Genomic DNA, 27,944 nt, shown 5'->3' on the forward strand with positions numbered 1-27,944 from the left:
CTGACTAATCTGCTGGGTCTTTTACCATTTTGTTAAATACTTGAGCTATTCATCTACTACCCCACTCTCTCACTACATAACTAGTTCACTTCCTTTTACAGACATACATGTCCTGGATATCACTCATATCACTTTATGCACATCAGTTACTGTTAGTAGTATGCTGCAGCCTACCTGGACCTACCTACCTACACGTATTTCTCCACTGCCTTTTGCTTCAACTGCAATTTTTATTCTTCAGAGATTAGTACTAGTTCCATGATACACAGCCACATAATATCCCACAAAAATACTGGCATTTAAAATATGGGTAATTTCCCAAAGGTCTCCAGTCTGTTCTCCTCTTCCTCTTCAATTCTGGGCTCAGTTCAACATCTTCTTTCAATATATATCCAAGACATTGATGATCTAATTCAATTTACTATGATGCTGTTTTGTTGCAAGTCATGAAAACCACAATCTCCAAAGAAAAAAAAATTAACCCAAAGGGCAATGGATAGATTTGTGGTGCTGGTAAGTAAGCTATAGAATATTACTAACAATGACTTGGAGGTAAGTAGCGCCAAAAGGAATATCAACCAGGAAGTGTATTACTGTCAAAAGAAGTGGGTTGGTCATTTGGAAATGCAAAGGATAACAGACAGACTGTCTGAATGATTAATTGGTTTTCAAGGAATATGTTTAGAAAAACATAAGTATGCTGGATAAATCCTCTGTGGGAGATTTATGGAAAGATAGACAAGAATCATACAGAATTAGATGGCATGGATACAATCAACTACTGGAGTAAGTACTCACACTTAAGAGAACATGGTTCCATTCAAATGCTGAAAACATGACAAACCTCTTAAAGTATTTTCTTCTGAGGAAAAAAAAAAGTACCATCTTCTGAAATTTTGACAAAATAAAATCCCAAAACTTAATGTCAGTATTTTTTTGGTTTCAATTTTTGCTTTGTCTAGAATTACATTTTAGTTAGTTATCCTTCATGTAAAATGAATGAATAAATGAATGAATTTCCTTGGTGTCTTTAAAAAAATTGTTGCCTATATAAAAACAATGTTCATTCTATAAGTGAACTGAGTATTTTCCTGAAGGGAAGCTGTCTTTCCACAAACTTTACTGAGGACACAGAGGCAGTATGGCATAGTGGATGGAGGAACAGTCTTGTAGTCAGGAAAATCTATTTGAATCCTCTCTCTTTCACATATTAGCTATGTACCCATATGCAAATTATTTAGTTTCTCAAGTACCTAAAGTAACTCTCAAAGACCAAAAGTTGCAGATAACTTACTGATCTGCATGGGTGAAGGGGACTCGTACCTCAGGAACTCCCTACACTAATGAAACACAGGTCAGGATCAATAATAACAATAACAACAATAACAATAATATTTCATTTAATGTTGATGAATGATATCTATATTAATGATATTTATTTTCTAATATTAATAATGAGTTAAAGGCACAATCATCCATAGTACACTCTTTTGGTGTATCAGCACTTTCTACTTGTCAATGACCATATCATAGAATTGGCCATAATTTATATGCTACTCATGCTTGTGGAATAGGAGAGGATACGACGCTCTTCCTCAGGTTTTATCTGAAAGCCATGATTATTATAACGTCCCTTTACCCCCCTGCTAAATGGGTTACATTTACACTGAACTATAGTAACCCAAGGGGTCACTAGGTGACACAGTAAATAGAGCACCTTCCTAGAGTCAGGAAGATTCATCTTCCTGAGTTCAAATCTGGCCTCAGATACTTATTAGCTATGAGATCCTGGACAAGTCACTTAACCCTGTTCACCTCAGGTCCTCATCTGTAAAATTAGCTGGAGAAAAAAACGGCAAATCACTCCAATATCTTTGCCAAGAAAACCCCAAATAGGGTCACAAAGAGTTGGACATGACCAAAATAACAACAAATGGTAACCCAAACATAGTTCTGTGAAATTTTCTACCATGCTATCTGAAATCCCTTGATTTGACATGTTTCTTTTCTCCTCCCTATCCCCCTCCCCCATTGTGATTTATGCCTTGGCAAAATGACAATAGAAGAGATACTCTAAGAAATAAGAAAACTCTTAAAGACTGGGTTGAATAATCTTTTTAAAAAAGTAATTTATTGTCAGATTTTCCTATAAAAACCTGGCCTTTGTAGCCCTGAAATAATTATCTACCTCTTTTCAGTCATACCATCCTTCATATAAAATGATGATACCTACTGAACAAATGGGGCCCATTTGGTGAAGGGTGAAGTAGGTAGACATGTCTTTCTCTGTGTTTAGAGAAACACGGAAGTACTGCCCTACTCCGGTAAAAAGGAATCCATTTCCAGCTATGGCCACCATTGTCAGTTTCATTCATTTGCTCATTTAGTCAATGAAAATACAAGAAATGCCTATTATATGCAAGGACTGTCTGTGAAGCATCAGGTAGAAAACTGCTGATGTGGTTCATGTCTATCCACTGGCAAATCATCTTCTAATTGATAGCCTCAATTCAACAAAGATATTTTTGAACAGTCATTTACTGTGCTTTCTGTCCACTTCTGCTCTAGCCCCTGGACAGCCTGTATTTTCCAAAGCATCTGAGATGCAACATATTCCTCCCTTGGTTTCCTGAGGTCCCTACACTTTGATGTCTACATTAGTAAGATGATTATCTCATGAAGGCAGCCTCTTGGCCCCCTCAGAACACTCACTTATTGGACTCTGATTTTGGTTGTGGTCATTTAAAACTCCATGATGAGCTGCCATCCCCATATCATTACAGCATTATACCTCACTACTACAGAATACATTTTTATTTGTATTATTATATGATGAAAAATAATCATAATATAACTCCTGTGTGCCAAGCACTGTGTTTGGTAGCATGGAGGCCTACAAAAAAAAGTGACAAAACCTAGAAAAGCTGTTCTATTTCTCCTACTACCTATACTACTCACATATTTGTTTCCCCAAAATATAATAGGAATGAAAGATTCTGTAAGGTAATTAAATTCTCAGAGAGAATACTAAGTAAACTTGTGAAAAATGTGATTCGAGTAAAATGTGTTTTCTTTATAAATGTTGCAAACAGAAGAGAATGTTGTATAGTGGATAGATAACTGGATTGAGAATCAGAAGATTTACATTTATAACCTGACTCTGGTATTTGGTACCTTTGTGACCTTGGACAAATTATTTCTCTGAGCCTCAGTTTCCTCATCTATAAAATGAAAGAGGGAGACTGGATTCAATGACTTCTAAGCTCCCATTGAATTCTAAACCAGTGATCCTGCAATCTATGAAAAGAACATAAAAACAGTGATGAATATAAACTCTGTAATTGTGGGGTTAGGAATCTCACAAGAATTTGGTAAGAAATTTCAATAACCCATGAAATTAAACAATTCAAATCAAGGAATATAAAAACATTTTAAGGCCTTGGACTTCTTTACCACAGTGTATAATAACATATACTATGCATGAATATGATATTTTATAAATAACTTAAGAAGCTTTAAAAAAGCACAAGTTTTATGGAAAGGAAAAATAACAAGCAAATAAAACTTTTTAAAAAATATTTTTATTTGAAGAGAAACACCAAAAAAGAACATTTCCATGCATATAGCAGAACACAGAAGAGGATTCTCTGTAAAACTATAAATCTCTATTTACTACTTTATGCTTTTTAAAAAATGTAACAAATTCAACACATTACTTTCAAAATTGCCCTTGCTTGTCTGTGCTTTCTTCTGAACTTGCATCTGTTCTCTTCTGTATATTATTAAAAATAATTTTTTGCTCTCTTTTGTTTTTACATAGTCTATATTTCCCTCTGCATCTTTTCCCCAATCTCTCTCAGAAAGCCAAACTATGTATTGAAGAATATCTTCTTTGAATTTTAAAAGATATTTAATGACCTTCTTTTCTTTTTTTCTTTTCTTTACTCTGCTTCTTCTTCTGCTGCTGCTGCTTCCATTCACACATATTAACTGGGGGAAATGATTTTTTTTAAAAAAACCTTATAACACAGAAGCATAGCCAAGCAAAATAAATCCACAGAATGGTCATTTCTAAAAATATATGTTTTTACTTCCCCTTTTAAAAGCCTTAGGACAGGGCCAGTTTGCTCCCAGAACTTCTATTTTCTTATTTAACTCCCTTAATACCCTTTGAAGGCATTGAAGTTCTGCAAGGACACTTTCTTCTTCTCCCCCTAAGATACTGTTAACACTAGTTCATCATACGGTTCCTTCCAATTGTTCAAATAAAGTTACTTTTCCAGGTTTCTCTGGAATCTTGTGTTTCCATTTCAAAATTCCTATTCCAGTCTGATCTTTTCATGAGAGATTCTATTCCATTAAAGATATATTTTTCCCTGTAGCATTATAATTAGATTTGCAGGATAAGTCTATATCTTCTGCTTTTTGGAATATTGTATTACATGATCTCCTCTCATCCCTAGAAGAAGTTGCCAGGTCTTGTGAGATTTTGACTGTGGTACTTGAATTGTTTCTTTCTAGGTGCTTACAGTATTTTTTCCCTTTGATATGGGCACTCTGGATTTTGGCTAAAATATCCCTAGAAGTTTTTATTTTGGGATTCTTTTCACAAGGTGATTGGTGGATTCTTTTTATCTTTACTTTGCCCACTGATTCTAATAGGTATGGACAATTTCCATTGATGATTTCTTGAAATATGGTATTCAGACTTTTTAAAAAAATCATAGTTTTTAGGAAATCCAATGAGTCTTAAATTATCTCTCCTTGACTTGTCTTCCAGATCAGTTGTTTTTCATATCATATCTTAAATTTTCTTTTTTTTTCTTAGCCTTTTGATTTTGTTCTAATATTTCTTTCTGCTCATGGAGTTATTGATTTCTAATCTGTTCTATTCTACTCTTCAGGGAGTCCATTTCTTGAGTAAGGCTTACTTCTTTCTCTTCTAATCTATTTACTCTCTTTCCAACTTTTTCCTCAAGAACATTTATTTCAATTTTTATCTCTTGCTTCATTTCTTCCAGGTACTTATGTAGTCCTTGTGGGAAGTCCATGTTTTCCTCTATGTCTCTGCTTGATGTTGTTATGGAGTTAGGATCTTTTGGGGGCAGGGAGGCAGCTTTAGATTTGCAATAATTCTTATGCTTATGAGTGCTTTCTTTGAGTTTCTTATCTCTTCTCATTTAGTTCCTGATATGAGGCTTTGTGTTAGGTCTAGCTTCTGCACCCTGCAATGCTTCTGGATGGGATGTTGGGCCTTGCTTCATCCTACCATGGGTCACCTGATTCCTTTGTTGACTCTACCTTTAGGGGTTAGGCCCTCTTAGATATTTGAAGTTAAGAGTTCTAGCTCTTTATAGCACTCTCTAGCCTTTCAGAACAAGGTGTTTGAGACCTCAGAGTAGGCCTGGGGTTTCTTGGTCTGAGCACTACTGCATCACATGATGGTCTCTACTGCTCCCCACTAACAACACCTTATACTTCCAAGGTCTCCAGTCTGGGATTTTCCTATCACCCTGGGGCTTCCTCGTAGAAATCCTACATTCTTTCTGCCTCACGACACAGTACCATGTAGGCTACAGTTGTCCTTGTTCTATCTCTAGTTATGTTAGAAGCCCCTATTTCTATTGTCCTTGGACTTCTAGGTAACTTCTTCTGATGTTCTTGGATGGAAGGAGTCACTTACTGTAGTTTCTCATTGGAATTCTTAATCATTATTCCATCTGGTATGAACTTCAGTGTTTTTCTGGAGTAAGTATATAGGAGTTGGGAAGTCTGTCTCTTATTAGGCAGCCATGTTGGCCAGGAGTACCCTATGAACAAAATTCAATGGCAAGGAAACATCCCCTATCAGACATGTTAACAACTGGATTAAAGAGTAAGATGAACTTAAAAGGTGGGAAAGCAGAAGTTTAGAAATGTATTGTACTATTCAAGGAAAAGAACTGTGCATAAGAGAGAGACAGCAAGATATACTTGAAAAAACACAAAGCCAGTCTTGGCCCTACCTGTGATTACTTGTGCGATGATGAGCAAATTGCTCCTCTCAACAGGTCTCAGTTTCCCCCTCTATAAAATAAGTGGACTAGGCTAGATAATCTCTAAGGTCCTTTCTATCTCCAAAATTCTATGTAATTTTATATGATTTAACAGAGTAAAATATGCATACTGAAGCAAGGCAAAAGTGAATTATACTTTTTAAACATAGAAGATTTTTCTAATGTTTTTCTTTTTTAAAAAGACAAATTTTTATTATGGACTTACCTCTCAATGCTTTTCTATAATTTTGTTTAAAGCACTTAATTGGTCCTTTTGTATATAAAACAGAAAATTTACTTGATGGAAAAAGTGACAATCTCAAGCTTTCTGAAAGCCCCAATGGGTCAGACACTCCCAGATCAAGAGGAACACTGTACAGACAGAGTACGAAATAAACACAGAAGTCCCCTGAGAGAAGTAATGCGGTTAAAAAACAGCCTATGGGCTTAAGCAGCTGTATGATCACCCGCTAACAGTGCTCACTTTAAGAATATGGCACAAAACAAGAAAGCTAAAACAACTACATTCCCTTTTCCATGCTCATCAACAGCGAGTAATGAAGGCTTCCCTCCAGGGAAAATTAGAATGAGATTTGGGGAATGGCACCAAGCACACAATAAAAGAACAGGAAACATGCTGAAGAAATGCAGGGTTTGTTACCAAAGAAGCATGAAAATCCAAAGTAGGAGAGGATCATTTCTTCAATGACTATTTTCTTTTACTGAAGACAATATGGGGGGGGGGGGAGATCAACCCTAAGGATTAATATGATCAGAAACCACAGAAAAATCCAAAGGATGAATGATGGAGAGAATAGAAGAACTCTGTGTCTTCACAAACTGGCTTGGGCAGGACCATTAGCAGAACCTACTCAAAAGTCTGAAAGTGTGATCTTAAAACACATCCATTAATTTTTCTGCTAAACTTCCCAAGGAAGAATAAATCAACAGTTTCTCACTGTCCACAGCTTTAGTGGTAATGCTAGAAAAATAAGATGTGCTGGGGATGGAAAAAGTGGACTTTAATTATTATTGGCACCATGTTTTAAACGCAGAAAATTTAATATGGTGCTAAGTGGTATTTAAACCTAAGAAGAGTTACAATTTTAAATTTTCGACACAATGACTGGAATTGTCAAGGGGGAAAACAACTACTACTCATACCCTAAAATCATTCTTTAAGAACTAATTTGCCAAAGGCAGAATACCATTACAAACAAGTATGCCTTCCTAAGAGTTGTGACACAGTGGTATGTAAGCAAAAGAAGGAGATGTTATTATTGAACTTAACCTTCAACATTTTAATTCATTATCCTAAATTAAATTGTATCACTGATTTCTATGGTACCAAATTTACGAAATGAAGATAAAAAATGATGTCACATCAGCAAGAATGTTAGTCTTTGAAATTTCTACAATCTAATTATCAGGAAAGAGATTCAAACCTATAAACCTAGAAGAATAAATATTGAAGATGGACATTTATGTGAGCCAATATATCCAGGACAAAAAAAAAACCTGAAAATTTTAGACTATCCCTAATAATGCCTAAATATAGAAAGACATAAGATTTATACTATCAATTGGAAGACACCTTGAGGATCACATGATACCAAAAATCACCCAAAATAGCTTAGTGAGCAAATACAAAGATCTCTCATTAATTTGAAATGTCAGGAACCTGTAAAAAAAGGCTTTGAATTATTAACTAGATTCCTTTCCAATATTCTGATTTTAAAAAAGGCACTGAGTTGGATGGGGAATAGCAGCTGATTCAAATTATATACTGCTCTGAATAAACTAGTATGTAGCTTAATGACATTTTGTTGCAATTTCAGATCAATCCCTAAATTTTCTTCTGTGTAAGACTAACGGGCCTTGTGGTCCTGAAGAGTTAGACTTCAGTAAGAATTATAATTTTTCTTATGTGACAGTGGCATCAACATAGCTAAGAAAATATGGCCTATAATTAATCAATCAATTAATGGGCATTTACTAAATGTTTACTATGTGGCAGGCCCTATGCTATGAACCACGGATACAAAAAACAAAGAATAAAACAATCCTTACTCTCAAGGAGCTTATATTCTAAAGAAAGAAGATCCAAACTATTAATTGGGAAACATCTACAGGGTCCCATGATACCAAAGGGCACCTAATATAGATTAAGCAGATACAAAGATCTCATTAGTTTAAAACGCCAGTATCATAACACATTGAAAGGTGGATTGACAAGAGAGTGATGTGGTTATACACATATACCAAGAACACCAATATAGAAGCAGCACTTAGAATAAACTGAGGAAAGGATGAAACTGGAGGCAAGAAGATCTTCAAGGAGACTGCTAGAAACAGTCCAAATGGAAAGTGTGAGGACCTGAATGAGGGTAGTACGTAGGTAAGGAACACAAACATGCAAAGGGAAAATTAATAGGCTTGGTGATGGATTAGGCATAAGGGGAAGAAAAGAATCAAAGATAAGTCAGTCATTCAAAAAACATTTATTAAGCACTTATTATGTGCCAGGCAGCATGGTAAGTGTTGTGGATACAAAGAAAGGCAAAACAGTCCTGGTCCTCAAGGAGTTTACATTCTAATGGGGGGAGACAATCTGTAAATAAACAGGTATATATGGGATCTATAAGGAATAGATGAAAGATAATTTTAGAAGGGAAGATTCCAGTAGTTGGGGGGACAGGAAAAGGCTCTTGCAAATCATGGGTTTTTAGCTGATTCTTGAAGGAAGCTAGGGGTTCTAAGGGCAGATACGTGCCATAGTGAATAGAGCGCTAGGTCTGGAGTCAGGAATACTCAGCTTCCTAAGTTCAAATCTGGCCTCAGATACTTACTAGCTGTGTGACCCTGGGCAGGTAGCTTAACCATGTTTGCCTCAGATTCCTCCTCTATAAAATGAGCCAGAGAAGGAAATGGCAAACCATTCTAGTATCTTTACCAAGAAAACCACAAATGGGGTCACAAAGAGTTGGACACAACTGAAAAATGACAACAACAACAACAAAGAGATTCTAAAAGGCTGAGGTGAGGAGGGAGAGATTCTAGGCATGGAAGACAACCAAAACAAAGACGCACAGGAGGAAGAAGGAATATTGTGCGAGAGGAATAGCCAACAGGCCAGTATGGCTGGATTATATAATATAATACATAGAAGGGAATAAAGTAGAAAAAGACTGGAAGGATCCATGCTACGAAGAACCTTAAATGCCAAATAAAGGACTTGGTATCTGATGAAGCCACCAGAGTTTACTGAATGGGCAGGCAGTAACATGGTCAGACTTGTACTGCAGGATAATCGCTTTGGCAGATGGATGAGTGGAGAATGGACTTACGTGGGAAAGGCTTGAGAGAGGGAAACCCATATAGCAATATTGCAGTCTGTAATAATAATCCAGGCTAGAAGTGATAAAGACCTAAACTACAGTCTGAGTAGAATGAGAAAAGGAATGTATATGAAAGATCTTGTGGAGAAAGGAATGATAAGATCTGGGAATTGACTGGATACAAAAGTTAGGGAAGAGTGGGAATCAAGGAAGACAGCCAGACTGCAAGCCCATATGACTGGGAGGATGGTGGAACTCTTGACACTAAGAGGGAATTTTGGAAAGGAGGAGGGTTTAGAAAGGAAGATGATGAATTCTGCTTTGAACATGGTGAGTTTGAGCTTCCTCCAAGTCAAGTTTGAAATGTGTAGCTGGCAATAGAGGATTAGAGTTCAGGAAAGAGTGTGTGTGTGTGTGTGTGTGTGTGTGTGTGTGTGTGTGTGTGTGTGATCTGTGTAAAGATGGAAACTGAGAAGATGGCCTAGGATAGAGCCTTGAGGGACAACCACATTTAGTGGGTATGATGTGGATGAAGATCTAGCAAAGAATACTGAGAAGAAGCAGTCAGACAAGTACGAGGAGAATCAGGAGTGAGCAGTGTCACAAAAACCTAAAGGGGAGAAAGCACTCAGGAAGAAAAGGTGGTCAACAGTGGCAAATGCTACAGAGAACAAGGCCTAAGATAAGGCCATTCAATACAGCAGTTAGATTATTTGTAACTTTGGAGAGATGTTTCCACTGAATGGTGAGATCAGAAATCAAATTGCAGAGGGTTTAGAAAAAAAGTTGGAAGGAACCAAGTATAGATGAATTTCTCAATGAATTTAGCCACAAAAGAGAGGAGAGAACTAGGGCAAGAGCTAGCAAGGTTGATCAAGCAAGGGTATTTTAAAGATGGAGAAGATGTTGCAGGGAGCAAGAAAGGAACAAGTAGAAAGGGAGAAGCTGAACATTAAAGAGATAATGAGGATAATACTAGGGATGATCTGCTACAGAAGACAGGAAGAAACGGAAGCAAGAGTACATACAGCGGGAATGACCTAGGCAAGAAGGGCTACCTATTCATCATGTATTGGAGTAAAGAAGGAAATCATTGGGTGGTGATGTCATGGGGATGTAGGATGAAGAAAAAGGTGAAAGGAGAGAAAGGAGACTCTTGGTGAATTGCCTCAATTTTTTTTTAGTGGAGGCAAAATCCTCATAAATTTGGTGTTAAAGCAAGAGTAACTAGAATTATGGTGCCATTAGCAAAAATAGAAAGCAAGATTCAGAGAAAATGAGAAGTTTAAAACTAGAAACACATATTAACTATACAAATAATAATTATAGCAACAGAATAGAGAAAAATGCATAATAGAAGAAAAAGAAAAAGGTATACGGAAACAGCATTATTTTGTCACTAACTTGTTAAAGTATACTACTTAGAGATAAATTGAACAACAAGTTTAGGATTTCACCCGAAATAGCATACTTTTTAAATTAATGAGTGTGTTCAAATGATTGTGTTTGTTGAGTTCATAATGAAAACTCAGAATGAAAAATGTTTCATTCAACAAACTTTTATAATTACCTAGTATGAGCAGCAAAATGTGCCAGGGATCTAAAGATGAAAATGAAGAGTCTGCCATTGAGAAGCTTATATAATCCAGTAATGGGAAAGGCATGTAAACAAACAAAATAAGTTAGAATGTGATAAGTACATAGGTAAGGTCTAAAGGAGAAGAATGAGTGGGAAGGCAGGGATCACTTCAAATTGTGATGAGGGAAGGAATCCATTCCAGACATAAGTAAAATTATCCACAATACTATAGTAAGGACGAAATAAACTAGAGAAAACCAATAGTCCAGTGTTGGTGGGAAACAGAAGACAGAAGATTTAACAGAAGAGTAACCATCAAATTAAGCTGGAAGACCAGAGCTGAATAGAAAGTTTGACTTTCAAACACAAGACTCAAGAAAACTATAAAAAGGTAAGCAGGAAAGAGAAATTATAAGGAATTCAATAATGTTTAACTGTTTACATTCGTACATGGGAAGATGATACTTGTAACTCCTAACTTACTTTCTCATTATCAAGGAAAATAGAAGTATACATAGACAGAGGGCATGGGTGTTAATTGACTATGATAGGATCATATCTAAAAAAATAAAATTAAGGTATGAGAAAGAGGAATGCACTGGGAGAAGGAAAAAGGAAATGGTAGAATAGGGTAAATTATCTCACAAAAAAGAGGTATGGAAGAGCTTTTACAAAGGAGAGAAAGAGTAGCTCTTAAACCTTACTTTCACCAGACAGAACTGGCTCAAAGAGGGAATCTCATACACATTCAGTTGAGTATAGAAATCTATTTTATCCTATAGGAAAGTAGAAAGTGAAGGTGGTAAGAAAATGGGGGGGTGCTGATAGCAAGGAGGGCAGATTAGAGGAGATAGTAGTCAGAAGCAAAACACTTTTGAGGACGGACAAGGTGAAAGGAAGAGAGAGTAAGACAAACAGAAGAGAAAATAAGATGGAAGAAAATACACAGTAATCATAAATGTGAAAAAAGTTTTATAGCAAGTTTCTCTGATAAAGACCTCATTTCCCAAATATGTAGAGAACTGAGTCAAATTCATAAAAATAAAGATATATAAAAATTCCTCAATTGATACATATCAAAAGGATATCAACAGGCAGTTTTTAGACAAAATAATCAAAACTATCTGTAGTTATATGAAAAAATGCTCTAAATTGCTATTTATTAGAGAAATGCAGATTAAAACAACTCTGAGGTACCACCACCCTACACCTATCAGATCAGCTAATATGATAAAAAAGGAAATGAGAAATGTTGGAGGGGATATGGGAAAACTGAGACACTAATTCACTGTTGGTGAAGTTGTGAGCTGATTCAACCATTCTAGAGAGTAATTTGGAACTAAGGCCAAGGGGCTATAAAACTGTATACTCTTTGACCCAATAATACCACTAGTAGGTCTGTATCTCAAAAGAGATTTTAAAAAGGGGTCAGAGGAAAGGCCTGTTTGTAAATATATACATATACATATATGTGTGTGTGTGTGTGTGAATATGTATGTATGTATATATATGTATATATGTATATATGTATGTATGTATGTATGTACAGCAGTTCTTTTTGTGGTTACAAAGAACAGAAGACAGGACTTTGAAAATGAGGGTAAGAAGTTTCAAATTATTCTGTCGGAAATGAGGAGCTACTGACAGTCTTTGTCCAGTAGAGGAAGGAAAGAAAAAAGTAGGGAAGAGAAGAAGGAAGAAAGGAAAGAAGGAAATACACATTTATCAAATACCAAGCACTGTACTAAGCACTTTACAAAAATCTCATTTAATCATCACAACAGTCCTGAGTTTGTAAATACTATTGTGATCTCCATTTTACAGTTGAGGAAACTGAGGCAAACAGAGGTTAAGTGACAGGGTTAAGCCCAGGGTCACACAGCTAGTAGGCGTCTGAAGCCAAATTTGAACTTGTGTTCCTAACTCCAGGTACAGGGGGCTGTGTTCACTATGGTGCCACTTGGCATTCAAGGACAGGAAAATCACTTTGATAATAAAGATAAGAAAGGGAAAATACAACATACAAAGAAATCAGTTAAGAAGCTATTACAATATTTATAATATCCAGCAGACAAAAGGATTGAACAACTGGAGTCCCCATGTGAAGGGGACAGCTATAATAAAGGACAGGACTTGGTAACTGGCTGTAGCTCATTTTTTGGTCATTGAATTTGAAGTAGGTCATCAAGGTAAAGATGTCCATTAGACAATTAAAAATGTTATTGTGAGGGGCAGCTAGGTGGCGCAGTGGATAAAGCACTGGCCCTGAAGTCAGGAGGACTTGAGTTCAAATTCCACCTCAGAACAAACACTAGCTGTGTGACCCTGGGCAAGTCACTTAATCCCAATAGCCTAAAAAAAAAAAAGATATTATGAAACTCTGGACAAAAGTCAAGGCTGGAGAGTAGAGATAGGAGGAATCTGCACAAAGTGACAACTGAATTGCAAAAATGGATGAAGCCACCAAGGGAGGTCCCCACCCCTTGTCTTAAGGAATTAGAGTGTTTTCCCCTAAGGGTAGAACCATGAGCAATGGGTAGAAGTTAAAAGGAGTAAATTTAGGTTTTAGACTTCACTGGAGATTTTCAAAGCAGAGGCTGGATGGTAACTGGTCTGGTATGTAAGAGTAAGTTTTTTTTTTTACAGTTGAGGAAACTATCCTTCTTAGGGATAAATTGAGATCTCTTCACAGTCTAAAATTCTAAGATTCTGTGATACTTCCTAGTCACTTAACTTTTGTGACATTACAGCTTCCTGATTCTCCACCCCTCCCCCATTTCTTCAAATGTTCCTTCTCTGGCTTCATTTCCACATCTTGACCCTAAATTGAGATATCCTCCAAGTCTCTAGTTCTTGGGTCTTTATTTCTCTTCTCTTTTGGTGATTTCATCCACTAAGATGGGAATGTCAACTGTGTCAAATGTTATAAAGAGGTCAAGGAGAAGGAGGGCTGAAAAAGGGCACTGCATCAGTGATTAGGGGGTCACTAGTAACCTTGGAGAAAGCAATGCCAACATAGTAGTAGGGATAGAAGTCAGATTGTAGGGGGCTAAGAAAAAAATGAGTAATGAGGAAATGAAAGCATTGAACATACCCAGCTGAAAAGTTTGGCAGTGAAAGGGGAAAAAAAAGGAAATGGATAGTTTAAGAACAGGGTAAGACTAAAGGAAGATTTCAGAGGTGTTTGAAGTAAGGGAGGAAGGGATCTGAAAAAGCCTGAAGGCAGGGAACTAGACTTTTATGCTGTAGATAATAAAAGGCTCTAGAAAAGGACAGCAAAGCATCAAATTTTTTTTTATATACATGCAATTGAAAGTTACGATTATTAGGCAAAATGAGAATATGAATACAAAACAATTATTAATCTTTTTGTTTATAAACTAGTTGATAATTAAGCATCATTTTTGCGGTTCTGTGTATTTAGTATTTTGGAAAGCTATTATATTTTTAAGACCCTGAAATTGCAATATAAGTAAACCCATTAACTTTATTTTATACTATCACTATTACCAATCTAAGGTTTCATAAATGAATAAACAATTTAGCCTTAATACATAAATCATGTTTTGTTATATCAATTCACGGTACATAGATGCTATTTAATCATTGCACTATTTTAAAAATACAACAGACCAATTACCTAGGCAGGCTTTGATAAAATTTCTCTCTCTTGTTCATCTTTTCTTTGCTTCTCCAAATGTTCCAACTGTTCAAAAAATTTTAACTGCGACTGGACATTGTTGTCTGCTTATACCATTCATTATACTGGGGAATGAAAAACATATTTCCAAAAACGTATATAAATTTGTGAAAATTATACACATTTAAAAAATGCAATTTATGCCTTTACATTACTTTTTCTTCAGATTTTTAACAAAACAAAATGCTACCTCAGTACCTTGTGATCTATCTACTTATTTTTTAGAAAATAAAGAGAATATCAGGTATTGATCAATATGACTAGTCAATTTTGAATAAAACTATTAGTAAATAAGGCCAAGTACCAATCATAGGGAATAGTTTTCTAGAGAGACTCGCAATATCTATCCTAAACACAGTTAAAATTAAGTGGCACTATTAGGGTATATTCTAAAACTAGAGTATGTGCAATTAAACATAGGATTATTACAATTTAATAAAAATTTTAATTTAAAAAAATTAAAAAATTAATTTTAACCTTATGATTCTAATATTCTATATATGTAGCTTGTCAAAAGATAGATCTAGTTGCTGAAAGTAACTATAATTATTAAAATTATCTATAGGTATTTTAACAGTATCAGTGCATCTTCTTTTTCTCTCAAACACAGATTATCATCAGTTCTTTAAAGGCAAATATTATGGCTTAATAAATACTTGTTGACCAGTTACAACTGAAGTAGGAAAAACACAATGGGTTTGATAACTATAAAACTAGCTCAAAAAGTAGTTCTTGGTCAAAATTTTGCAATTTCTAAGCTTGTTATACCTGAAAATGAAATCAGGTAGGCTGGATAAGAATTGTGTTTTTTAGGGAAGAAAAAATTTTTTTTTCTTATTTAGTGGATCAAATATATTACAGGACAGTTTACAGTACAAAAAATCTTGTTCAATGAATTCCATTTTTTCTTCTGACTCCCATTATAAAATTGTTCTCTGGTTATAATAAAGTAAAACTTAATAACAAACCTTTAAAAATCACAACTGAAGAGGGGCAGCTAGGTGGCGCAGTGGATAGAGCACCAGCCCTGGATTCAGGAGGACTTGCATTCAAATCTGACCTCAGACACATAACACTTACTAGTTGTGTGACCCTGGGCAAGTCACTTAACCCCACTGCCTAGCCTCCCCCCCAAAAAAAAATCACAACTGAAGGAAAAATTACTTTCTGATAAAACATCATAAATACATAGATCGTTAATAATATATCCAAGATATTGGTAATAATATCATGCTTTACTTCCAAATAGGTACCAAATTAACATACTGAAATGAAAGCAGAACATTGGTGTCTACAGTCCTAACAGTACATCATCTCTATCACATATGCTTCCTACTGCTTCTATATTTTTCACCATACTAAACACAATACTTCTAACTTTATACCCAAGATGGTTTTTTCAGTCATTTGGGGGTTTTCAATTTTTCCTATCACTTGAAATTACTTTCCATTTTCTATGTACCTTTGTCTAGCGTTGCTGATATAATCGTTGCAGAACCTTTGGACAGAAGAGGTCACCACCACTTTGGTAAAGTCAAGTTGCTGTTAAAAACAGCATTCTATGTTGGTTTTGTATTGGTAATGCCTAGTATAATGCCTTGCATAGGGTGGATGTTTAATGAATTTTTTTTATTTGGTTGGCTATCTAATGGATATCTGCATCAATGCCCTCAAAATCAATATTTACGTTTATATGTCTACCATATTACTGATTTATGTTAGTCAAAGTCATCAGCGCTTACAAAGTATATATTTAAGATTATCAATCATTCCAAAAGATGGCAAGACCAGAAAAAAAATGAAATGTCAGGCAGCCTGTTTCTTTACATTCCTAAATGTAAATTCTTTACAGCCCTAAATTCTTTACATTCAGGCTCTGCTACTCCTTAAATTGGAAGCATATTTAATTCAATAATTGTAAAAGGCAGAAATTCTGTTCAATAGATTCCCATAAGAAACTGGATTTTGATTGATCATATAGTTTACCTTGATATTTGCTTTTTTATTCAACAAATTCAATTTGATTAACATTTATTAGGTTCTTATTGTATAAAAGGCACGGTTAGACATTTAGGATCAGAGAGCTAACATACCCAGAGTATATACCATGTTCACAAGTAAATAAATATAAAGTCATTTCAGCAAGAAGGTAAAAACTGAGGTAATCAGAAAAGGTCTTGCATAGCAGATGACGTCTGAGCTGTGCTCTGAAGGAAGCTGGAAATTCTACAAAGTGGAGGTGTCATAGTATATTCCAGAGATGAAGGACCAATTGCGCAGAGTCATGGAGGTAGAATATAGAATGTCATCGACAGGAAATAGTTATCAAGCAAATTTTGTTGGAAGGGCAAGAAAATAAAGGGAACTCATATGAAATATGACTAGAAAGGGAAATGGGAACTTGATTGTGGAGGAATCTGAATGCCAAGCTAAGGATTTTATACTTTGTCATAGGTTTAACAGCAAAGGGGGAGGGGGCGTTAACATGGTATTATTGAGTAGGCAAGGTGGCATGGGTATATCTATATTTTAGAATTACGAATGTGGTGGCTGTACAGAATTGGAGAGGGAAGAGAGTAGAGGAAGGGGAACTAGAAAGTGACTGCAATAACCTGTGGGAGAGGTATTCATTTCAATTTGCTTGACTAGAAATTTGGGATACTCCAAATTTAGTAGAGACATCCAAAAGTCCACGGTATACAAAAGCTAGGAAGTTGTTGTTATTTTTTCAGTTGTGTCTGACTTTTTACAACCCCATTTGGGGTTTTCTTGGCAAAGATACTGGAGTGGTTTGCCATTTTCTTCTCCAGCTCATTTTACAGATGAGGAAACTGAGGCAAACAGGGTAAAGTGACTCGTCCAGGGTCACACAGCCAGTAAGTGTCTGAGGCCAGATTTGAACTAATGAAGACGAGTATTCCTGACTTCAGGATCAGCATTCTAACCACTGGACCATTGCCAGGAAATGAATCAATACTAAAACCATGGACTCAGATGTCTGAACATAAATGTATAAAGTATGACTAATTAAACAAGTTGAACTAGCCATCCTAGTGGAGGCAAATTTGACCTCTTGGATATCACTAAGGTTTGGTGGGATGACACTAAGCTGATCTGGTGGTTCAAGCCTGGCTTTGGAATAAAATGAGACATCCATAGATAATATAACATTTAACAAAAGAAATTTACTTAGCAATAGCAAGGGAAGGCTATTCAACAAAGATCCAGCATTGATTCAGTTGTGTCAAACTCCCTTCATCTCAGCATTTGCCATGCTGGCATACCTGGTAAGAGTTTATTGACTCACATGATAGTCAGATATCCGTCAAGCATGAGCAGCCCTAAATACTCAATTGTTTTATGTCACAGGTAAATAGGAAGCCATTTCCATGGTCTGAGCCCCTGGACCCATTAAGTCTCAAAGGAGAAGGGTATATGTGTGTTTGTATACATATATACATACATAAGTATGTGTTTCACAAATACATGTATGTATATGTATGTGTGTATATACACGTGTGTGATGGAGGTAGAACATAGAATGTCATCGACAGGAAATAGTTATCAAGCAAATTTTATTGGAAGGGCAAGAAAATAAAGGGAACTCACATGAAATATGACTAGAAAGGGAAATGGGAACTTGATTGTGGAGGAATCTGAATGCCAAGCTAAGGATTTTATACTTTGTCATAGGTTTAACAGCAAAGGGGAAGGGGGTGTTAACATGGTATTATTGAGTAGGCAAGGTGGCATGGGTATATCTATATTTTAGAATTACGAATGTGGTGGCTGTGGGATCATAAATGTAAATGTTATTGTCATTAGAGTATACTACAGAACATTTGGACAGAAAGAAGAAATGGATGATGAGCAGGGAAACAGATTACCATCCTGGCACATAGGCAAAATACAGTATTTATGTTGCTGTTCAGTCGTTTCAGTTGTGTCCAACTCTTTGTGACCCCATTTGGGGTTTTCTTGGCAAAGATACCATGGTGGTTTTTCATTTCCTTCTCCAACTCATTTTACAGAAGAGGAAACTGAGATAAACTGGGTTGAGTGACTTGCCCAGTGTCACACAGATATTAAGAGTTTGAGGCTGGATTTTAACTCACGGAGATAAGTCTTGCTAATTTTAGGCCCAGTTCTTTATCCACTGCACTATCTTGCTGTCCCCTCCTTGCCCTTTAACTCTACCAGAATCCCTTTGATTATGAATTGTGGGTTACATAGGCCTAAGCTCCCTTCTCAGACACTGTTTTCCACTGTCTCATACCCATCCATGTAAGTCCATTCCTCCTGTGTACCTCACCCCACTCTATCCTACTTTTTCTCCAAATAAAGTAGTGGGCCTGGAAGACCTGAGTTCAAATCCAGCATTAGACACTCACTAGTCATTTAACTTCTACCTACCTCAGTTTCATCATCTATAAAATGGGGACATTAATAGCACCTACCTCCCAGGGCTGCTGTGAGGATAAAATGAGATAATATTATAAAATGCTTTGTAAACCTTAAAGCACTATATAAATCTTTTTTTTAATATAAATTTATTTATTTTTAGTTTTCAACATTCACTCCCACAAGTTTTTGAATTCCAAATTTTCACCCCATCTCCCCCCCTCCTTCCACCCCAAGATGACATGCATTCTGAATATCCCTTCCCCTAGTTTGTCCTCTCTTCTGTCTCTCTCCCCTTCTCTTATCCCCTTCCCCTTTTATTCTCCTATAGGGCAGGATAGACTTCTGTACCCCATTTCCTGTATTTCTTATTTCCTAATAGCATGTGAAAACATTTTTTGTAAACACATGTTTTTTGAAACTTTAGGTTTCAAATTTTCTCTCTTCCTCCCTCCCCACCCACCCTCATTGAAAAGGCAAGTAACTCCATATAGGTTGCACATGTGCAGTTATGCAAAACACGTCCATAGTAGACATGTTGTGAAAAACTAACTCTATTTCCCTTAATCCTATCCTGCCCTCCCATCTATTCTATTCTTTCTTTTGACCCTGTCCCTCCTCAGAAGTATTTACTTCTGATTACCCCCTTTCCCAATCAGCCCTCCTCTCTATCATCCCCCTGCTCTCTTGTCCCCTTCTCCCCCTATTTTCCTGTAGGGTAAGACAGATTTCCATACCCAATTGCATGAAAGCACTATATAAATCTTAATTATTATTGTGAAGCAGCTAGGAATGGATACAGTTCTGGGCCCAGAGTCAGGATGAACTGAGTTTAAATCCAGTATCAGACATTTACTAGCTATGTGATCCTGGGCAAATCACTTAACCCCTACTCAGTTTCCTCAGCAGTAAAATGGGGAGAAATACAGCACCTACCTCCCTTGGCTGTTGAGATGATCAAATGAGATAATATTTGTAAAGCATTTAGCACAGGGCCACATTAGGTGCTTAACAAATGTCTGTTTCCTTTCTTCCTTCCATTTTCCTCTAGATATATGTATGTAATAGGATAATAATAGAATGCTAATCCCCCAATAAAATGTAACCTACTTGAAGGCAAGGATTATTTTTATTTTTTGTCTGGCTCTCCAGCACCAGCAGAGTGCCCAGCATATAGCAGGCACTCAAGAAGTGATTGATGAGCTTAAACGAATGAAGAAAAGTCTGAATTATTTTAGCATGCTTTATTTAAGAAGGGAACTCTGTAAAAATATTTTGTAAAGATTTCCATCAAAAAATGGTTATATTTTTTAAAAAGTGATGGCTTCTACTTATGTGGAAGAGCTCATTCCCCAACAGTGCTACATCAACGAGGCATTACAATCTATGAAATACAAATACACTCTGGCTCCATCATCAGAGTCTTTTCATAAAGTCCCTTCTTTTCTGTTCAAGAAAAGCAAACATTTGGAAAATACTAAATATTTTTCTTCAAACATTTCCATGATTGTCATTTTTAGGAAAGATGACAGCTACTAAAAATGGATTTTTCGAAATGTATTTTCTTGAGGTTTGGGTTTTATTCTGTTTTATGTTACTTTTTAAAAACAAATTGTTGTAAACCAACCCCTTTTTGACCATCTGCAAGCCTCCTTTTAACAACATGATTTCCTTTCCATAATGTAGCTCTGAAACAACAAACAGCAAGTCTGGTATGGTGACAAGTCTGAAATTAAACAACTAAGCAGCTTCACAGCAAACAATGATCCCCTGGTACTTTAAATTTAGCAGCTGCTCAAAGAACTCTTGATAAATGAACCACAACATACTTTTACAAAGTGGTTCTCTGCAGTTCATCTCCAGTCAAACCTTTCGAAAGGCCAATAAAAAGGAATAGCTTTATGTACTACTGGTGTGGGGGGAGGGAGGCAGAGGGGTAGGTAGAAAGGATAGAAAGATAAAAGGAAGGGTGGACAGGAGGAAAGGAGGGTGAGATTGACCAAATGTGTTTACCAAATATATTATCTTTCAAGATATTTCACCAGATTTAGCCTCTTTGGGACGTACTTACTCTGTATGATTCCATTCAATGCTGTATTATTATTGTGACTTTTTCAATAACTGTTCTTAATCTAGTCTGTGCTGCTCAAGAAATAAAGGTCATCACCTCAGCTGGTATATCTGTAATTCCTGATTCTCTTTCTGAAGCATAAAATAGAAGAAAATAAAATAATTGTAAATTTTACAAATGCAACAATTGGACTATAATTTAGTAATTCTAAAACATTTTAATTTTTTTAAACATAATTTAAAATACAAAGCTCAAATATTTAGTATCATATATAGTCAAAAACAAGGTGCTCTATTATTATAACCCTTATAGTAGCCCTTAGAGAAAATGTGAATGAAAAGATATAATATGCCAAAAACACTGATAAGTGAGGAACATTTCAGAGCTAAGCTTTTTTGAATCTGATATAAATCTAAGAGGATATGTGATAAGTTGATGAATTATTAGGTGACCTTTGAAAATAATGTGAATTTCATAAATGTTACCAATTTTATTGGTCAAGAAAAGCTTAACTTCTCCACATTAATCAGCTAATATTTATAAAGAGCTTTAAGATGTAAAATACCTAACACAGGTTGCATTCTCATATTCTTGATATTTTATCTAAAATGTCTTCCCTTTTTCAATATGAGGTTTCTCAGAATGAGCAATTTATCCATAAAAAAATCCAACTATTTTACATAAATAAGATCTATACATGAGTTATTTTAAATGCCACATCAGAACTAAGCATCACAGAAGTTAAGGGCCACTTAAAAGAACAATATTTCACAAGGGCAGGCCAAAGGAATGGCCAAAGCAGCCATAAATATTTCAAATGCACCCTCAGAGTTAACTGTTTAGAACACTTAATAAACTTCAGTGAATCACAGTAGGTTTGTTGGGGAGGGATGGGAAACAGGGTAGAAAGGAGGCATCACCTATATTTCTCAATCTCTTTGTACTTTTTATTCTGTTTCTCTGACCTCTTCCTTCCCTAATAAGTCCACCTAGTTTGTTTGTTTTTCTTTCCCACACACAACACTTAACATACCAACTCAGTAAAAGTTTAGTCTAAGACAAGCCTGTGCAACATACGGATGGCTGTCACACGACCCACGGCAATGAACCATCATCAGTCTGTCTCTAGTCTAACTTATCTGTGGCTCAAAGAAGTTTATAAGTTGTATAGGTCTGGTCTATTATATGATTAAACCAACAGAAAACTTTTCATATCCCATTGGCAAAAATTACTTTTGGTTATATGAGATAAAGCTCCTAAACAGCTGACATGTCATCAAAATTTTAGTAAGATTTTGGTAATTTAATAATTTAGTAATTTAACACCTTATGTTGAAAAACATAACTGAAAATCCTATACCTGAATTTAACTAAGATAATAATATCTTACATATTCACATGTGGTACTTTAAGACTGACAAAGGTTTAACTCATCATAGACCAATGTGTCCAATCTATTGTTATGTTTGCATTTTATTCTGAACATGTTTGTCATATTAGAAATTTCTCATTTCTATAGGCACAAGACCTTAGTCATATGGGCAGCATTTCTTCTCCCATTTTCTCTTTGGTAAGTGGCAATAACATTCTCACAGGAATAAGGAAGGATACACTGCTAATAGACTCCCTGGGGTTCAGCTTCTTGCTGTTGCATTTTCGGTGATTACATCACGGTTTAGGCAAATTCAAATAGCATTGTTTATTCCCAAATGCATGGCACAGCAAATGCTCCTCAGTGCATCCATTCTTAACCTTGCCTTTTTATTCTTTAAAGAGACAATGCTTCTACACGCTATCTCAGCAGAAAGTGGGGTAAAAATCAGAGTACCTGCAGATATTTTTAAACATTGGTACAGCAAAATCTACAGTGTTTTAGATTATCCTCATGCGATATTGACTACTTTGAGGCACTTGAGCTTTCTTCTCTGGCCTCGATTTTCATTGTCTCATTCCCATCTCTGAGAAGACTGCAACTATGACAAATTTCTCTGTTCACCCCTTTACTTGGGGTCTTATATTTTCTTTTCACCCAGGCACAAGCATATACTCAATCTTCCCCTTAAGACTTCTACTTTTTGCTATGTAGAGCCATGGCTTGCTTCTGACAACCCTAACAGGCCAATCATACTAAGAAAGAGAAAGAGAGGGAGGAGGGAGAGCAACTGAAAGCCTCAAGGATATATAATCCAAGAAATGTCAGTAGGAGGCAGAGCAGGAGGGAAATATGAGCCCAGGCAAGTTACAACTTCTCTGTGCTTTAATGTCTTCATCTATAAAATAAGGGTGTTGGACTCTTCCAGATCTAAATCTAGAATCCTTAGATCCCATGATGGAATCTAAGATCTTTGCTCTTAATGGGATGCACAAATGCTGAGTGTGAAAGGCAGGAGCGAGTGGTTACACAAGGGGAATGCTCGAAAGAGATGCTGTGAGACACCACCAGTATACTGTACAGTGTGGCTGACCAGAGCCATTGCTGGCATCCTCTAGACCTCTGAGATTTCTTCTGGAGTCCTAACAAGATAACCTAACCCTATCAAGAATGTTGTTCAGAATAAACTTTATCATCAGATTTATCAAATTTGTGCTTTAATGGAAATTTTTTTGCTATAGGGCCAGGAACTTGGCCTATTAAAATCTAATATCAGACTTTCTGAACTGTAGGAAAGACTGATTTGGAAGTTTTCAAATTGAACAAATTCAATTTAAACTAAATTAATTTATTAGCTTGAAACAGTTACATAACTTAAAACAGACCTTTAAAAAAAAAGATAATTTGAAAGAGATCCAATGGCATTAGCTAGAGTTGCTTTTTCAAAAATCCATACTCTGGCATTTCACCAGGCTCTGAGTGGGCCTTCTGTACTTATTTTGTTTCGGGTGCTCTAGACAATAAATATAAAAACAACAATTATAACTCAGTATACATTTCTATAGGAATATAGATAGATTACATAGTGACTTCACTTGAGCCTCATAATAGCACCCTAGGGAGGGAGGCAGGGTGGAAATTAATCTTCTATACTCTATAGACTAGAAAATTGAAAACAACTGAGCTTATGTGCATTCTTTGCTGGCCCATAAGATGACATATCCCTGGGTTTGGTCTTGGGCCCTCTTCTCTTTTCTTTCTATACTCTCTCCTTTAATGATCTTATCTATTACTTTTTGATTCAACTATCATCTCAGTATATTATTCCCAAATCTACATATCCAGTCCTAATTAATCACCAGAATTCTAGTCCCACATCTCTATTTCCCTGCTACTTATTTCAATTTGGATATCCCTTTAGCATCTCAAACTCAACATGTCCAAAAATGAACACATTGTCTTTCCTTCTGAGCCCACTCCTCCTTCTAACTTCTCTGTTTTTGAGTAGGATGCCACCATATTTCCAGATACCCAGGTTTACAACATCAGCATTATCTTTGACTCTGATCTCCCTCACCCCACACATCCAATCACTTGCCAAATCTGTTCAGTTCTACCATTATAACATCTCTTGCATCTGTTCCTTTCTCTACCCTCCCATGACCACCACTCTATGGTGAGCCCTTCTACCAGCTCTGACCTAGACTATTATACCTCCTACTGGACCTGCCTCCAGTTACTCACTTATCCAATCCAACCTGCCCAGAACTGCCAAACCTAAGGAACAGACTGACCATGAGACTGCCTTGCCTAAGAAGCTTCCCTGGTTCCCAATAGCCTCCAGGATAAAGTACAAACTCCATTGTTTGGCATTTAAAGGCCTTTACAACCTGACTCCACCCTACACATTCCACCCCCCAAGACATTCCAGCCAAGCCTGCCTATTGCTGTTCCCCATATACAGCCTTCAATTGCTGCCTTTCTCGGTCCTTGTACAAACTGTTTATGCCTAGCATGTTTCCCTTCTCCCCACCATTTCTTAGAATCTAATTCCTATCTCCATTAGAGGCTTAGCTTAACTGATACCTCCAGTACAAGGTGATATTTTTTACTGACCCTTCTAGTTGTTAGTCATCTACTCCCAAAATTACTTTGGATTTACTATATTTACATCACCTCATAAAATGGCAGCAGGTAAGACCAGTTTAAAGAATGCCTGGCAAGGGAACCAACTAATCAGCTGTCCAAAGGGCATTTAAAGATTAAAATGGAAGCATGGTGAGAAGAAAAAGATCTGCAAAGGTTTTTTTATAATAAACATATATAATAATTTACATATATATTTAAATATATTATTTCCATATATAATAATTTATAATAAACTTTTTTGTTCGCCATCAAAGACAGTAAAGCCACCAAACCTAGACTCTAATATTATAGTCCTGAATGTGCATATACAGATACAACTATATGGAGAGAAAGATATAAATATATGGAGATATAAATAGAGATATATATAGAGAGATATAAATAGCAGTAAAAGAGAACAAACATGGGAAAAGCAGCCAGATTTGACCAAGGATACATACAGGACAGCTGGGCTGGAGGTGACATAATTGTGAGAGCATTGATGGATTGCTTCATGAGGTATCTGAAGGAAGGGAAGACACCAAAGATATGGGAAAAAGTCTTAAACTTTATTAATACTGAAAAAAGATGACCAAAGGAACATCAAAAACTACCAACTTATACTCCAAGTTTCCTGTCTACATAAAATTTTAATAGGATAATTTACACATGCATTGAGGGCATGCTTGATGAGGGTCTTAGAAGGGAATGGCCAGGTTTTCATAAAAGATATTTTACATTGGGCCACATCTTTACTATCATACAATTAATTGAAAGTTATAGACAATACAAGATTCCAGTGCATTTATTTATTGATAACAGTCAATCAATCAACAAGCATTTATTAATGCTTACCAAGTGCTAGGCATTGTGTTAAAAAAAAAAGAGGAAAACACAGATAGTCCCTGCTCTCAAAGAATTTACATTCTAATGTGGAAGATGTACATGAATAGATATAAACAAGATACATAAGAGTATTTGAAAAGTAACCTTTATAGGGAAGGCCTCTGACTCGGTAGAATACACTTCCTTAAAGGCTCTCCTCCAATAGAGTGTCTCCCATCCATACATCACAATTACTCAAGATTATTTGAAAGATATAACAAGAGAGACAACTTTATTCAATGACCTCATGATTATATCAGCCAAGGAATAAAAATAGGAAAATATGTTGCCAAAGGTGTTTTCCATTGTCTGAGTGCAAATTGAGGAGAGATTGATTCTTTGTGGATGGTGAGGCCCTCTATGTGCTCCTTTTAACAGGTAGTACCATGATGATTTCATCAAACCAGAACACTACAGAGCCTCCTAGAAGAGATTCATAATCACCTGGCAGAATCTGGCCTAATCATCCATTAACAAAAAGAAGACGGGCTTGTCATAAAATAACAGCAAAGGATAAATGATGGAGAACCTAGGTATTCCACTGGTATTCTCAAAATGTTAGGAGACAGCAAGGAAGATGATTCTTTTTTACCATATAGGAAGGATCACTCCACTGAACTTGCCCACTCCAAAGTTACCAATGATCTCTTAACGGCTAAATACAAGAGCTTCTTCTCTATCTTCATCCTTCTTGATCTCTCTGAAGACTGACACTGTTAATTGCTTTGTCTTAGACACTCTCTATTCTCTAGGTTTTTGTAATACTGCTATATCCTGGTTCTCTAGCTACCTGTATGACCTCTCTTTCTTAAGTCTTTCTTGTTTCTTCTAGCTCATGCCTACTAACCATGAGTGATCCCCAAGGATTTGTCCTGGGCCCACTTTTTCTCTCCATCTACTATCTCACTTGGTTATTTCATCAGCTCCCACTAGTTCAATGATCATCTCTACGTAAATGATTCTCAGATCCATTTATCTAGACCTAATTTTTCTCATGACCTCCAATCTTGCATCATCAATTGCCTACTGGACATCTTGAACTGGATGTCCCATGGCCATTTCAATAGGCACAAAAAAGAAATCAGTATCTTTTCATCCAAAGCCTTTCATCTTTTGAAATTCCCTATTACTATCAATGGAATCACCATTCTCCCCGTCACTCAGCCTGCCACTCATGCTGGCAACTTTGGTGTCATCTTGGGTCCTTGCACTCACTATTGCCAGTTTTTGTCATTTTCACCATCACAACATCTCTTGCATGTATCCCCCTTTTCTCCACTCATAACTACCACCCTGGTGCAGCAGGCCCTCATCACCTCACATAAATAATCAATCATTGCAATAACTATTGCAATAAACTATGGCAATACTCAGCTGTCTAGTCTCCATGCCTCAAGCTTCTCCTCATTCCAGTCCGTCCTCCACTTTTTGCTGAAGTGATCTTCCTAAAGCACAAAACTGACCATGTCACCCCACCTCACCCCTATTCATTAACTCCAGTGGCTATTATCTTCAGTATCAAATATAAAATTCTCTGTTTGGCTTTTAAGGCCCCTCACAACCTGGGCCCTTCCAGCCTTTTCATTGGCTTTCTCCATGCCTATAATGCTCTCTCTCCTTACCTCTACCTCTTGGCTTTCATCAAGACTCAGCTCAAAGCTCATCTTCTGAAAGGGGTCTCTCCCAGACCCCTCAACTAATAATGCCTTCTCATTAGGATTGCCTACCACTGACACTATATATTACATGTACATAGTTGTTTATATACTATCTCCCCCATTAGAATGAGATCTTTGAGAGGAGGGACAATTTGCTTTTATTTCTGTTTTTTTGCTCATCTTTTTATCTCCAGCCCTCAGCAAAATGGTTGGCATATAATAAAAGCTTAATAAATGCTTGTCAATTTATTGGTTGAACTTAAGGGAGAGCATTAAC

At 36.3% G+C, this 27,944-nt stretch overlaps 1 long non-coding RNA gene across 10 annotated transcripts in view; it reads right to left on the bottom strand.

Annotated features, from left to right (window-relative positions):
• The window catches only part of LOC144455913 (uncharacterized), a 390,611-nt gene that overhangs the window by 192,981 nt on the left and 169,686 nt on the right, over positions 1 to 27,944 (bottom strand). For 6 of the 10 annotated variants that reach the window (XR_013484768.1, XR_013484765.1, XR_013484767.1 and 3 more), the window contains exons 2-3: positions 21,125 to 21,255; positions 14,593 to 14,717 (exon numbers count right to left, since the gene is read on the bottom strand). The exons of 2 other annotated variants lie outside the window; for them this stretch is intronic. This is a non-coding gene — a long non-coding RNA (uncharacterized LOC144455913). Of the gene's footprint in view, positions 1 to 14,592; positions 14,718 to 21,124; positions 21,256 to 23,881; positions 24,005 to 27,944 lie in introns of those variants that run through there. 2 more of the 10 variants (XR_013484762.1, XR_013484766.1) reach the window with 2 other exon arrangements.

This window comes from Phascolarctos cinereus, unplaced genomic scaffold (assembly GCF_003287225.1).
Source record: "Phascolarctos cinereus isolate Bilbo 61053 unplaced genomic scaffold, phaCin_HiC Scaffold_2;HRSCAF=192, whole genome shotgun sequence".
NCBI classification, from domain to species: Eukaryota; Metazoa; Chordata; class Mammalia; order Diprotodontia; family Phascolarctidae; genus Phascolarctos; species Phascolarctos cinereus.